The sequence below is a fragment of the Schistocerca americana genome, chromosome 2 (assembly GCF_021461395.2).
Source record: "Schistocerca americana isolate TAMUIC-IGC-003095 chromosome 2, iqSchAmer2.1, whole genome shotgun sequence".
Taxonomy (NCBI): domain Eukaryota; kingdom Metazoa; phylum Arthropoda; class Insecta; order Orthoptera; family Acrididae; genus Schistocerca; species Schistocerca americana.
The window spans coordinates 330172129-330183331 of NC_060120.1; the positions used below are offsets into that span (position 1 = coordinate 330172129).

The 11203-nt window shown below is 40.8% G+C and overlaps 1 non-coding gene across 1 annotated transcript; it reads left to right on the plus strand.

Annotated features, from left to right (window-relative positions):
* The first annotated feature begins 10556 nt into the window (after positions 1-10556).
* On the plus strand, positions 10557-10629 carry Trnaa-agc. The gene has a single exon. It is a non-coding gene; the product is annotated as a tRNA-Ala (tRNA).
* Positions 10630-11203: the final 574 nt, after the last annotated feature.

The following is an 11203-nucleotide window of genomic DNA, read 5'->3' on the forward strand; positions in this document are numbered from 1 at the left end:
CCCAGTCCCCAAGCTCAGAAAATCTGCAGCTCGGTCCCTCTGTATGGAGTCAGACACACTGACAGCTGAGCTAAAGTGGCGGACTGTAAGTACTTGTGCTGGGTCGTTTAATATAGCAGATACTGATCATTATGGAAAACAAAAGGAACGAGCTAAAAACCTTAGGAATATGATGTCACCGCTTAATTTAGTACGCATGAAAGATTTAATGTTAAGAGACAAAGAAGCTCTAATAAAAGTTGAAAAATTTGCATGAAATTAGAAGAAAAACGAATGATTTAATCTTAATGTCTATCAGAATTCCGCCATTGAATTAGTTACCAACCATTTAAAACCACATCAGTGAACAAATCTATAGAAAAAAGTGAATTGGCTTCCTGCTAGAAGTTTCGAGCCCAGTACATATGATCGGAAATCATATTATGGCGTATTCTTTTGCTCCTTGGTAGAACAATTTCATATTTAAAACTGGAAACCTGTTGCTAGTAATAAAAAAATATTGGAGGAACGAACGGAAAATCGTTTGCTTTTTACCATCAGTAATCATTTGTTCAGTATCTGCTTCTATACAATTTCATTATGATCGAAAAACGAGGATCAGGCTGTATAGATCTAAACTAATTATTCACAGCGTCCAGCAAAGGGCGTTTTTATAGACTGTTTCTTTCTACGTATAAACTAAACTGCACACATTTTCAGTACATGTAAAGGCAGCTATAGTGAATCCACACGATAAATAAAAAAAGTGGCAAATTCGCAATACGGCAGTGAAATGAAATGGGTTATTATGGTGAGTTTAGTAAGCATCCCTTTCCAGGAACTGTGTTTTTACTATAATTTTACTCTCCCTTTCCTTCCTTTGCCCGGAGAAAACTTACTGAATACGCCATTGGCCATGACCAGTGGCTGAGCCAGTGTTACCAGATGCAAGTCTCGAAATCAGGAGACAGAGACTCGAAAAAGCAGGAGATAGCGATAGATGCTAGACAGCCTACTGTCCATGGCAGTACTCCACAGTTAAACAATAATAAACGTAATATATGTACAAAATTCGCACTAATTAGGAAATTTCTACTAAAGCGCTTTCACAAACAATGTACAATGAAACATCTTTAAGCCGACCCCCTGAATTTTTGTGAGCAAGGAGTTGTTTGGAGGGCTGGTCTTCTTGAAGGGTGATCAAGGTAATTGTGATGCTGAACATGTCATTTAAACACAATTAATGACAACAACTGCTACAATGAAAAACAAGCTCTTGTTGTTGTTGTTTTGATTCAAAAATGGCTCCAAGCACCATGGGACTTAACATCTGAGGTCATCAGTCCCGTAGACTTAGAACTACTTAAAACTATTTAACCTAAGGACATCATACATATCCATGCCCGAGGCAGGATTCGAACCTGCGACCGTAGCGGTCGCGCAGTTCCAGACTGTAGCGCCTAGAACCGCTCTGCCACTCCGGCCGGCTGTTGTTATGGTCTTCGGTCCTGAGACTGGTGTGATGCAGCTCTCCATGCTACTCTATCCTGTGCAAGCTTCTTCATCTCCCAGTACCTACTGCAGCCTACATCCTTCTGAATCTGTTTAGTGTATTCATCTCTTGGTCTCCCTCTACGATTTTTACCCTCCACCCTGCCCTCCAGTACTAAATTGGTGATACCTTGATGCCTCAGAACATGTCCTACCAACCGGTCCCTTCTTCTTGTCAAGTTGTACCACAAACACCTCTTCTCCCCAATTCTGTTCAATACCTCATCATTAGTTATGTGATCTACCCATTTAATCTTCAGCATTCTTCTGTAGCACCACATTTCGAAAGCTTCTATTCTATTCTTGTCCAAACTATTTATCGTCCATGTTTCACTTCCATACAAGGCTATACACCACACAAATACTTTCGGAAACGACTTCCTGACACTTAAATCAATACTCGATGTTAACAAATTTCTCTTCTTCAGAAACGCTTTCCTTGCCATTGCCAGTCTACATTTTATATCCTCTCTACTTCGACCATCATCAGTTATTTTGCTCCCCAAATAGCAAAACTCCTTTACTACTTTAAGTGCCTCATTTCCTAATCTAATTCCCTCAGCATCACCCGACTTAATTCGACTACATTCCATTATCTTCGTTTTGCTTTTGTTAATGTTCACCTTATACCCTCCTTTCAAGACACTGTCCATTCCGTTCAACTGCTCTTCCAAGTCCTTTGCTGTCTCTGACAGAATTACAATGTCATCGGCGAACCTCAAAGTTTTTATTTCTTCTCCATGGATTTTAATACCTACTCCGAATTTATCTTTTGTTTCCTTTACTGCTTGCTCAATATACAGATTGAATAACATCGGGGAGAGGCTACAACCCTGTCTCACTCCCTTCCCAACAACTGCTTCCCTTTCATGTCCCTCGACTCTTATAACTGCCATCTGGTTTCTGTACAAATTGTAAATAACCTTTCGCTCCCTGTATTTTACCCCTGCCACCTTTAGAATATGAAAGAGAGTATTCCAGTCAACATTGTCAAAAGCTTGCTCTAAGTCTACAAATACTAGAAACGTAGGTTTGCCTTTCCTTAATCTTTCTCCTAAGATAAGTCGTAAGGTCAGTATTGCCTCACGTGTTCCAGTATTTCTACGGAATCCAAACTGATCTTCCACGAGGTCGGCTTCTACTAGTTTTTCCATTCGTCTGTAAAGAATTCGTGTTAGTATTTTGCAGCTGTGGCTTATTAAACTGATTGTTCGGTAATTTTCACATCTGTCAACACCTGCTTTCTTTGGGATTGGAATTATTATATTCTTCTTGAAGTCTGGGGGTATATCTCTTTGTTTCATACATCTTGCTCACCAGATGGTAGAGTTTTGTCAGGACTGGCTCTCCCAAGGCCGTCAGTAGTTCTAATGGAATGTTGTCTACTCCGGGGGCCTTGTTTCGACTCAGGTCTTTCAGTGCTCTGTCAAACTCTTCACGCAGTACCGTATCTCCCATTTCATCTTCATCTAAATCCTCTTCCATTTCCATAATATTGTCCTCAAGTACATCGCCCTTGTATAGACCCTCTATATACTCCTTCCACCTTTCTGCTTTCCCTTCTTTGCTTAGAACTGGGTTTCCATCTGAGCTGTTGATGTTAATACAAGTGGTTCTCTCATCTCCAAAGGTCTCTTTAATTTTCCTGTAGGCAGTATCTATCTTACCCCTAGTGAGATAAGCCTCTACATGCTTACATTTGTCCTCTAGCCATCCCTGCTTAGCCATTTTGCACTTCCTGTCGATCTCATTTTTGAGACGTTTGTATTCCTTTTGGCCTGCTTCATTTGCTGCATTTTTATATTTTCTCCTTTCATCAATTAAATTCAATATTTCTTCTGTTACCCAAGGATTTCTACTAGCTCTCGTCTTTTTACCTACTTGATCCTCTGCTGCCTTCACTACTTCATCCCTCAGAGCTGCCCATTCTTCTTCTACTGTATTTCTTTTCCCCATTCCTGTCAATTGTTCCCTTATGCTCTCCCTGAAACTCTGTACAACCTCTGGTTCTTTCAGTTTATCCAGGTCCCATCTCCTTAAGTTCCCACCTTTTTGCAGTTTCTTCAGTTTTAATCTACAGGTCATAACCAATAGATTGTGGTCAGAGTCCACATCTGCCCCTGGAAATGTCTTACAATTTAAAACCTGGTTCCTAAATCTCTGTCTTACCATTATGTAATCTATCTGATACCTTTTAGTATCTCCAGGGTTCTTCCATGTATACAACCTTCTTTCATGATTCTTAAACCAAGTGTTAGCTATGATTGAGTTGTGCTCTGTGCTGAATTCTACCAGGCGGCTTCCTCTTTCATTTCTTAGCCCCAATCCATATTCACCTACTAAATTTCCTTCTCTCCCTTTTCCTACTACCGAATTCCAGTCACCCATGACTATTAAATTTTCGTCACCCTTCACTATTTGAATAATTTCTTTTATCTCATCATACATTTCTTCAATATCTTCGTCATCTGCAGAGCTAGTTGGCATATACACTTGTACTACTGTAGTAGGTGTCGGCTTCGTATCTATCTTCGCCACAATAATGCGTTCACTATGCTGTTTGTAGTAGCTTACCCGCATTCCTATTTTCCTATTCATTATTAAACCTACTCCTGCATTACCCCTATTTGATTTTGTGTTTATAACCCTGTAGTCACCTGACCAGAAGTCTTGTTCCTCCTGCCACCGAACTTCACTAATTCCCACTATATCTAACTTTAACGTATCCATTTCCCTTTTTAAATTTTCTATCATACCTGCCCGATTAAGTGATCTGACATTCCACGCTCCGATCCGTAGAACGCCAGTCTTCTTTCTCGTGATAACGACATCCTCTTGAGTAGTCCCCGCCCGGAGATCCGAATGGGGGACTATTTTACCTCCGGAATATTTTACCCAAGAGGGCGCCATCATCATTTAATCATACAGTAAAGCTGCTGCATGCCCTCGGGAAAAATTACGGCCGTAGTTTCCCCTTGCTTTCAGCCGTTCGCAGTACCAGCACAGCAAGGCCGTTTTGGTTATTGTTACAAGGCCAGATCAGTCAATCATCCAGACCGTTGCCCTTGCAACTACTGAAAAGGCTGCTGCCCATCTTCAGGAACCACACCTTTGTCTGGCCTCTCAACAGATACCCCTCCGTTGTGGTTGCACCTATGGTACGGCTATCTGTATCGCTGAGGCACGCAAGCCTCCCCACAAAACGGCAAGGTCCATGGTTCATGGGGGGGGGGGGGGGGGGGGGGGGACGAAGGGACTACTGCAGGCTTATTGTGACTCCACTATATGGAAATAAATGACAGACGTTTTATTTTCAGCTGTAACTTATGAATCATTACACTACACTGTAAGAATCTGTGTACCTTCTCGCTCTAGGGCATAGGGTGTGTTATCGTTGCCCAGACACTGTAAACATATTCACAGAGGTTTTTAATAACATCCATGGGAGGAATAAACAGACTCAGAACTTGGAGCTGATAAGATAATAGTCCGTGGTGTGAGGAATTCACAGAAGGATGTTCAAAAGTTAATTATTGTATGTACAAAACATAATTGCAGTATCTCAAGAAATAAGAGTTAATGGACTGGTGTACCAACATTGGCCAAAATGAAAAATACTTTGAAGGAATAGGTACGAATGTGATTAAATAAGCAGGTGATTTGACCTTTTATTTGCTTTTTAGCATTAGGGCGGTAGGTTTTTTAAAAAGCTGGAAATCTGCAAAAGCAGCAAATCTGACAACAGTGGGCAGAGCTTACGTTTACTTCCACGAGGGTTCAACTTGGTTGAACAGAGTATAGCTGCCTATAGTCACAACGACTAACAACGCCAGTAACATTATTAATCAGTCACAGAAGGCTCATTCTAAAGCTCTTTTTTTATTTACACAACAGATGTTACGAACCGAAAATTGGGAGCAGCAGAAGTATTGGCTGGCTTGACAATAAATTACATTGGCAGTTCGTCTTTTCTGCTTGCTACTTCAATCGTCGCTCCAATCAGTCATCAGATGTCGGAAACTTTTACGTCAATACCATATTTGCTTCATCAGCCGCTCGCTGACCTTCGAGGCCCTACAGTATAGTGGCGAAGTGCCAGCAACAACTTCATTGTTGGGTAGGAGCGAGTTGTGCAGGTGGCAGTTGACTGAACCAAGTGCAGTGTTGTCACAAACACCGTCTTAGCGTTGGTACCTATGTGCAGTAGTAGTTGTTTGTTTTTTATGCTATTTGGAAGAAATGACACTGAAGGAATGACTCTGTGACAACAGAGTCCGTTTAGAGTCACGGGGCGAGGGAAAAGCATTTTCTCCACGTCCTAGAGATAGAAACACTAGGGGAAGGAGGACTTGCGTACTTCTCCCGGCTGATTCTTGAAAACCTTCTTTTTCCTTGCCCTTATTTTTCGGTCAGTTTTCGCGCCCCTCTATGCCTGAAATGGCGGGAGCCTATCTCGCCAGCGCCTCGCTATGGAGGAATAGGTTTTCCGTCGAAATTTTACATAGATACACAAGGTGATTTTTTTCCACCGTATACAAACTCTACAATTTGACTGGAATACTCTCTTTCAAATTCTGAAGGTGGCAGGGGTAAAATACAGGGAGCGAAAGGCTATTTACAATTTGTACAGAAACCAGATGGCAGTTATAAGAGTCGAGGGACATGAAAGGGAAGCAGTGGTTGGGAAGGGAGTGAGACAGGGTTGTAGCCTCTCCCCGATGCTATTCAATCTGTATATTGAGCAAGCAGTAAAGGAAACAAAAGAAAAGTTCGGAGTAGGTTTTAAAATCCATGGAGAAGAAATAAAAACTTTGAGGTAATTTGTCAGAGACAGTAAAGGGCCTGGAAGAGCAGCTGAACGGAATGGACAGTGTCTTGAAAGGAGGGTATAAGATGAACATCAACAAAAGCAAAACTAGGATAATGGAATGTAGTCGAATTAATTCGAGTGATGCTGAGGGAATTAGATTAGGAAATGAGGCACTTAAAGTAGTAAAGGAGTTTTGTTATTTGGGGAGCAAAATAGCTGACGATGGTCGAAGTACAGAGGATATAAAATGTAGACTGGCAGTGGCAAGGAAAGCGTTTCTGAAGAAGAGAAATTTGTTAACATCGAGGATAGATTTAAGTATCAGGAAGTCGTTTCTGAAAGTATTTGTATGGAGTGTAGCCATGTATGGAAGTGAAACATGGACGATAAATAGTTTGGACAAGAAGAGAATAGAAGCTTTCGAAATGTGGTGCTACAGAAGAATGCTGAAGATTAGATGGGTAGATCACATAACTAATGAGGAAGTATTGAATAGGATTGGGGAGAAGAGAAGTTTGTGGCACAACTCTACCAGAAGAAGGGATCGGTTGGTAGGACATGTTCTGAGGCATCAACGGATCACCAATTTAGTATTGGAGGGCAGGGTGGAGGGTAAAAATCGTAGAGGGAGACCAAGAGATGAATACACTAAGCAGATTCAGAAGGACGTAGGCTGCAGTAGGTACTGGGAGATGAAGGAGCTTGCACAGGATAGAGTAGCATGGAGAGCTGCATCAAAGCAGTCTCAGGACTGAAGACCACAACAACAACAACAATAAGAAACTCTAGGGATTGATTGATGGGAGGATACGGAACAAAGTAGGTCTAATGAACTTATGTCCGGAAATGCATGGTTTCCATGCTAGAGACCATTTATTCAATCATAAATTGTTACAGAGACTGCGGTTTAATACGCGCTGTACCATGCAGCCACAGTTACAGTGTTGAAAATGATTTCCATGCCTGTAAGCGACGTAGCATGTTCTGTCTCACACGTTGACATCAGCCAGGCTGCGTCCGAACAGTGTCAAGGGCAGCCATGAATTCGCTGCACCAATGTCTCCACATCTGGTGTGGGTTCCACATACATCTGGCTAGACTCTCTAGACCGGTCCATCGACCAGGGAAGACACTACTGAGATGCAGCCGGACGAAGCAGAAAGGTGGGAACGTAATAGCTTCACTCCGGCCCATGAAAATTGTCGTCTTCACTTCCGCAGTTCTCCGCAAGCAAGGTAAGACAGCAAACTTCCACATAAGAAAATATCTTTCACGGATACACGTGATTTAATATTTATTCCTAGTTCATATCCAGAAGTTAATTATACAGTGTTATAAAGTAGAACTTCAATTATATTCAGTTTAATTGTTGTATTGTGAATTTCAAATTGGCTGCATCTTGGCAGTAGCAAGACGTAATGATGAAGAAGCCAGACTCAGTTGTTGTTGAACGTAAATGCAATTATTAACGAAGGTGCTTACGGTGGAAGATATTTCATATTACTCGTAGATATTTTTATAGATCCATAGTTTCAAAATTTTCTCTGTTAAATTTTATTTCGATTCTTACGTATGATGAAGGTAAGCAATTGTAAGTAATTTGAATACGGTAGACATGTCGATTTGCCGACAGGAAATGAAATCGAGTGAGATAATTTGGTTGAACAAAATGTTGAACAAATTCTCCCTTCGGAAACTGAATTCATGTCAAGTTTGGAAGAGAAAGAAACAAATGTTGAACAGTAATCCCGTGCAGACCAAATCCATGCCGAAATTACACAGCTCCCACAAGTGCATAGAATGTCTTAGGCCTACTTGTAACATACGTTTGAAAAATAACAAGTAGATAACAACAATTTAAATGTTAGGTTTGACAAACAGTAGAATGAGTTAAAATCTTTGAAAATCAATTTAAATGCTAGGCACGACAAACAAGACAACGACATAAAATCTCTGCATATCAATTTAGTCATGAAATTCAGTCAATTAGAATCTGAACTGTAAACCGAACTAACTACCTGATCTATAAAACGTTACACGAAACAACAAAAGATCTTGCCAAACACAGCAACAGTTAGATATAAAGCATGCCTTAGTAAATGCAAATATTTTATGCCATCCAAATATGAATTTAGATTTTTGTATAGCAGCTGAAGATTCATTACATGGTTTTGAAGCTTGTCTTTTCCAAGTAAACACAATAGACTCAAACCAATAGATTAACATAACTAGTTCTGCTAGTGAACATTCGTATACGACCACTGAATTAAAACCTTTGGCTTTCCTATGGGCAAGAGTACTCATTTGAAATTATACACGCCGCGCGGAGTGGCACTCCGCGTGGTTAGACGTGCCATGTCACGGATTGCTCTCGCAGGAGGTTCGAGTCCTCTATTGGGCATGTGTGTGTGTGTGTGTGTCTGTGTGTGTGTGTGTGTGTGTGTGTGTGTGTTTGTTGTTCTTATCATAAGTCAGATTAAGCTAAAGCAGTGTGTTTAAGTCTAGGGGCCGATGGCCTGACCTCAGCAGTTGGGTCCCTTAGGAATTCACACACATTTTAACATTTTGAAATTATACGCGTACCGGGAAAGGCCGATATCATACCGGATGCACATACCAGATCAGCCCGAGGTCTCACAGATGTTAATGTCATTTCAGAACAGATTACAGAATTTTGTTAATGAAAGACACACACTACTGTCAGTATTACTTAGAGACGGGCGAAGACAGGGCAATACTGCAAGATCTAGATGACAGACTGTAAAAACACAGCTTATTCAGAACACCTGTGAAAAGGTAAAAGCACACTATAAAATTCATGATGATGTATTATTTTGTTCAAGAAACACGAAGCAAAACAAGTGGTGTATGTATTCCTGACTCTTATAAACAGGCTGTAGTATAGCACACACTTTTCTTTGTGGGGCCACTATGGAAAAGATAAACGCATAAGAAAGCTTAACAGGTGTTGTTACTTTCCAAACATTCGTAGGTACTTACACAACCACTTAAAAACTTTTTAATTTGGCAGAAAGATAAGCCAGCAAGCACATTGAGTTACAGTCAATCACCGAACCAAATCCAGAGAATTATTCTGAGCCAATATCACGGATCGAGTCCCAGCTGGAGGCGACTGTACAAACGACAGCATTTTCCTATCGATCTTTCCATCGTTTGATGACATACGGAATTAAACTCTGAGGAAACCAAAAGCTGGCAAAGAAAAGAATGTGGCCCAAAAACATGTACTAAGAATAATGAGTAGTTGTAGAAGCCCTTTCTGGAAATAAAAATTCTTACTACTATTTCCAAATATATTCAAAACTGTGTTTCAATAGGAAAAATACTGAATTGTACAAAGTAAACGATGAATGTCATGAGTACAACACTAGGAGGAAGCATGATTTCCACTGTGTCGATTGTGCAGAAGCGCCTGCTGCACACTGGTAAGGAAGTTCATAATGCTTTCCGTTCAGAAATTGAATGCAAGTTTGACACCAAGTCCGCGTTTAATGAGGCCCTCTGGCGAGGTAGTTTTACGGTTTGGAAGAGTTTCTAAATCTAAAACGCAATGATAAACCCTCTAAAACTACAAAATCTATTTGTAGTGTAGTACAGATGTGAGGATACAGATCGGGAGAGTTTCCAAGTCACGAAAATTGGCATTCCTATGCTATAAAAATCTGTATGTAATGTAATACACCGGGAATTTAAGACTGAAAAAGTAGCATATAGATACTCACGTAGAACTAACATACAGGACATAGTTTTTTTTACAGGTGTCCTCTGTATATTTCATTTGCTGTTACGTTATTATAGTGTAATTTGGAGCTTACCACATGTGCATAATATTTTTCTCTCTTTTCTAACATTGCTGCCAATCTAACTCTGTGTTTAATACAATCACATATTGACAAAAATCAAGGGTAAAATTGACATACACTGTACCCTTGTGAGCTTATCGCAGTTAGACCGATGAAATAAGAAACAAATATATAAAAGTTCCCCTTTAGCTGTACGAGACATGCGCTGAGCGGAAGCCGTTATTTCAAGGACGCCACTGGGCCGCTTTCTCCCGAAGGACGCAGCTAATGCTGAGTGCGGAGCAAGTCTGCGAACAAATCGCGTCTGCACGTGAGTGTGCCACTGATAATAAACACCTACAAACTCCCTGAAATTAACTTGTGTAACTAGATTCTGAGGCCATACAGACAACGGGGGCGTAGCTCAGATGGTAGAGCGCTCGCTTAGCATGCGAGAGGTACCGGGATCGATACCCGGCGCCTCCAATTATTTTAACTTATCCCTTTTCCCCGTGAGGGCCACACCTCAACGTCAACAACTTCGGGATGTTCATAAAGAAGGGCGCTTGTTGATTTGTATGACAGTAGTACAATAAAATATTAGAAAGATAATACGAACTTGGTAGTGGCGTAGTGGCTGACGATTACTCATCACTATTTTCAGTAGCAGATGATGAATGAAATCTTGCAGTGAAATTTTACGTAAACCTGGGTATACGCAGCTATGAAAAAATTCCAAATATCAACATAAGCCCGCAAAGAATACCCAACGGCACGAAGCATCTACAATTATTACTCTGCAATTCACATTTAAGTGCTTGGCAGAGGGTTCATCGAACCACAATCATACCATCTCTCTACCAAATCGTATACAATCTTTGTTGTTGTGAAGAAATCAATTCTGTTGACATGAACGAAGCCTAAATCATTTTGGCAGAAGTAGTTGGTTCAAATGGCTCGGAGCACTATGGGACTTAACATCTGAGGCCATCAGTCCCCTAGACTTAGAACTACTTAAACCTAACTAACCTAAGGACATCACACACACTCATGCCCGAGG